This window comes from Ovis canadensis, chromosome 5 (assembly GCF_042477335.2).
Source record: "Ovis canadensis isolate MfBH-ARS-UI-01 breed Bighorn chromosome 5, ARS-UI_OviCan_v2, whole genome shotgun sequence".
NCBI classification, from domain to species: Eukaryota; Metazoa; Chordata; class Mammalia; order Artiodactyla; family Bovidae; genus Ovis; species Ovis canadensis.
The window spans coordinates 57,294,958-57,299,743 of record NC_091249.1 but is presented as its reverse complement, the minus strand read 5'-3'; positions in this window follow the sequence as shown (position 1 = coordinate 57,299,743).

Below are 4,786 nucleotides of genomic sequence, written 5' to 3'. Positions count from 1 at the left end.
TTTTTCTGCTCAGCATTCATTCCTTAAAGTACTCCTCTCATCTTCCTCATTCTGGAGACTGCTAACTGTGGGATCCTTCCCCTGACCAGAAGGATGGGCACATCTCAGTAAGAAGCCAAGCAGACTCCTACCAGGGAACTTCACTGTTGATATTAAGCACACAGGGGGTTGGACCTGATCATCTGCCTGAAGGGGTGGCACACGTGTTTCTATGACTAAGATCTGGACTTTCTGGTTCAAAGCTTCACAAGGCTGGGTGTGTATTTCCTACTTCTAAATTATGAGCTAGCCATAAGCTATTAATAAATTCTTGGTTTACTTAGCCAAAGTTTTGTTTTGTGTTTCTTGCAATGGAATCCTGAAAGATTAAGGGAATTCCTTCTATATTATCTCAAAATACAGTCACCCCTCAGGGAATTGGTTCTCTGGGGACATTTCCCTGCTTCCCCCACCTCACCCCCCCAAAAAATCTGTAGCTTATACAAACTTGTATAGCATTTGCATAAAACCTATACACAGCCTCCCGTATACTTTAAATCATTTCTAGATTACTTATAATAGCTAACACGATGTAAATGCTATGTGAAGAGTTGCCAGTACAAATTCAAGTTTTGCTTGTGGGATTTTTTTTCCCCAAATATTTGTACTCTATGGTGACTCCATAGATGCCCAAACTGTAGATAAAGAGGGCTGACTATAAACAAAACTGGCAAGAAGGGAAGAAAGATTGTGTAATGGAAAAAGCTCAGGGCACTGAGCCTTGGATAAATCACTTAATAAAAATGTCTGAGTTTCAGTCCCCTAATCTATAAAATGGGGATCCTTTGGAGGCAAGGCACAGAATCTCCACTTGAACTCTCTGAATCACAAAAGAGGTTTACTGAAGGAAGGCTGTGATAACCAAAATAATCAAAGGAAAAGACAATCAAGTCTAGGTAGGTCTTTTTCTGTCTCTCTTCTCTATTTCTCTTAGCATATTAACTTTAGTCTCTCCTAAACCAGCAAAAAGTCAGTTTTCATTCCAATTCCAAAGAAGAGCAATGTCAAGGAATGTTTACAATACAATTATTCAGTTGACATTCTAGCAAGGACATGCTCAAAATCCTTCAAGCTAGGCTTCAGCAGGATGTGAACTGAGAACTTCGAGATGTACAAGAGGCAGAGGAACAAGAGATCAAATTGTCAACATTTGTTGGATCACGGAGAAAGCAAAGGACTTCCAGAAAAACATCTACTCTGCATCATTGACTACACTAAAGCCTTGGACTATGTGGATCACAGCAAACTGTGGAAAATTCTTAAAGCGGTGAGAATACCAGAGCATCTTACCTGTTAGAAATGAACATGGAACAATGGACTGGTTCAAAATTGGGAAAGGAGTACATCTAGACTGTATATTGTCACCCTGCTTATTTAATTGCTATGCAAGGTACATCATGTGAAATGCCAGACTGGATGAATCATAAGCTGAAGTCAAAATGGCCAAGAGAAATAGCAATAACCTCAGATATGCAGACCATACTACCCTAATGGCAGAAAATCAAGAGGAACTAAAGAGCCTCTTGATAAAGGTGAAAGAGGAGAGTGAAAAGCACACTAAAAACTCAACATTCGAAAAACTAAAACCACGGCATCTGGTCCCATCACCTCATGGCAAATAGAAGGGGGAGAAGCAGAAGCAGTGACAGATTTTATTTTCTTGGGCTTCAAAATCACTGCAGATGGTGACTAGCCATGAAATTAAAAGATGCTTGCTCCTTGGAAGGAAAGCTACAACAAACCTAGACAGTGTGCTAAAAAGCAGAGACATTACTTTGCTGAGAAAGGTCCATGTAGTCAAAGCTATGGTTTTTCCAGTACTCATGTACAGATGTGGAGAGTTGGGCCGTAAAGAAGGCTGAGTGCCAAAGAATTCTTCATTTTGAGTTGTGGTGCTGGAAAAGACTCTTTAGAGTCTTGGACTGCAGGATCAAGCCAGTCAATCCTAAAGGAAATCAACGCTGAGCATTCATCGGAAGGACTGTTGCTGAAACTGAAGCTCTAATACTTTGACCACCTGATGAGAAGAGCTGACTCATTGGAAAAACCCCTGCTGATGGGAAAGAGTGAAGGCAAATGGAAAAAGAGGAGGCAGAGAATAAGATGGTTAGGTAGCATCACTGACTCAAGGGACTTGAATCTGAGCAAAGTCTGGGAGATGGTAGAGGACAGAGGAGCCTGGAGTGCTACAGTCCATGAGGTCACAAAGAATCAGACATGACTTAGCAGCTGAACAACAACAACAAACCAGCAAATCCTGGACTCACAAGCACACAGCTTTATATCATAGTAAGGCACTGCATCATGGCCTAAGGATTTAGTTTTCAAGCCCTCTTGGAAAGTGGAATTAATCAAGGAATGTAGCTCTTACCCCTTTCCAGGCGGCCTTAGGTACCACTCTCACCCCCAAATCCAGAGGTGAATGGAATTTTTCTTCTTCTTCTTCTTTGTTTTGAAGAAAAGAGCTTTTTAATTTAGAGAACCAGAGCTTCATATCCACAGAGGCCCAAATACCTTTCCACCAATCCCCTTGCATGATCATTCCCCTTTACAAAACAAATTGTCTCCTTTTCTGAACCTCTCCCTTATTTAGCCAAGTTAGTCAAATTTTCTCATCCAACTGGAAGGAGAAGAGCTCTTTTTGTTGTATGCAAAAGCATATTAGGAAGAACCACATTTGATTTTGCACTAGGATCCAATCTTACAACACTAAAATTTCCTGAATAGTTAAAATACTAGTTGTAAAGCATGATGAAAGGGCAAAAAACTTAAAAGTGTATCCATTCTCTCCCCTCTTATTCTGGCGGAGCTAGTTTCCACTGTGGTTAGTCTCACAGTCTTGTGTGAAAACACTTTCACCAACTTCTGGTGCCAGATCAGCTATATATTGTATAGGACCCAGGGCAAAATTAAAATGTGCACTGTTCAAAAGTTATTAAGAATTTAAGGACTTCCCTGGTGGTCCAATAGTTAAGAATCTGCCTGCCAATGCAAGGGACACAGGTTCCATCCCCGGTCCGGGAGATTCCACATACCATGGTGCAGCTAAGCCCATATACCACAACTGGAGAAAGCCCACTTACAGCAGTGAAGACCCAGTGCAGCCAAAAAATAAATATATAATTTTTTTTCAAAGTTTCAAGACAGCAATAGCAGAGCATTAACCCAAGTGTGGCGTTTTTTTAAGGACAGGGCCCTGTGGACTGTACAGTTTGCCTGTTCATGTTCTGCGCTCAGCTCTCTAACCACAGATGCTTACCATCAGGGCAGGAAACAATCGTGCTGACCAAAACCAAGTCAGTTCAGAGAGATGCAAACCTGTCTCCAGCACATGTCTTTTACATCCATCTTTTCCCATGTGTTACATAACTGGAAGACACTTGACAGAGGCTTTCCTAGAGTAAAAGAATAGTCTACTTAAGTCTTGATATTCATTTTTAATTTTTTTAAACTGAAGTATAGTTGATATACAATATTACACGTTACAGGTGTACAGTAGAGTGATTCACAAATTTTAAAGGTTATATTCCATTTGTATCTACAAATATTTACTATATTCCCCATGTTGTATAATATATTCTTGTAGCTTATCTTATACATAACAGTTTGTGTCTCTTAATGCCCTACCTCCATCTTGCCCATTCTTCCCTCCTTTCCTCCTATTCATTCCTGCCAGTAGAAATTACTTGCAGCTTTCACAAGAGTTTTCATTTTTTTTTCAGCTCCTACCCATCAAGGTTTATAATACTTAGTGTCTGAATTTTACCCTAGGCCCTATGGACAAAGTTGAGAGGCTCACAAGCCCATGGGCCTCAGTGGGAAAAAGCTACACTGGCCTGTCTTACCACTGAAAAAGCAAGATATTATTGTATTGTCTGTATTTGTATCTGTCCCCTAGTTCTAGATGCTTTTAATTAGCTTTTGTAGGTTTTCCAGGTATGGAAACCAAATCACAAAAAATGTCACGTGCTTCCTCCTTTCTGTTTGTTATATCTTACCCTGTCTCTTGACATTTCACATTTACTAGAATGCAAGTTCTTTTAAAATTAACCAACAAATGGGAATTCTCTGGCACTGTGGGGACTCCATGCTTTCACTGCCAAGGGCCTGGTTTTTCTTTTTTTCCTTAAGATTTATTTATTTATTTGGCTATGTCAGGTCTTAGTTTCAGCATGAGAGATATTTTTTAGTTGTGTGATGAAAACTCTTAGTTGTGGCGTGTGGGATCTAGTTCCCTGACCAGAAATGAATCTCGGGCTCCCTGCACTGGGAGTCTTAGCCACTGGTCCACCAGAGTTATTTGGGAGGGACTGCCCCTACCAGATATCAAGATATTCTATAAAATTATTGAAATTAAAGAAATACAAATACTGGGACAAATAGATCTTTAGAAGAAAATAAAATATGCAAATAAATTAAACTTGTACCTATTTAGTTATAAGGGAGTGGCAAGTCAACTCAGTAAAGAAGTGATAAATTATGCAGTAAATGGTGTTTCAAAAGTCAAAAATTAGTATTAAAAATATAACCATAATTGTAATGGAAGAAATACAATAAAATACAAAATACATTTTAAATAATTTGGGGATTCTAAGCATGAGCCAAATCTAGGAACCATAAAGAAAAAGACTGTTAAAAATGCCTATGTAACAGGAATTCACTGGGGATCCAGTGGTTAGGACTTGGTGTTCTCACTGTGGTGGCCTGGGTTCAACCTCTGGTTGAGAAACTAAAATTCTGCAAATAG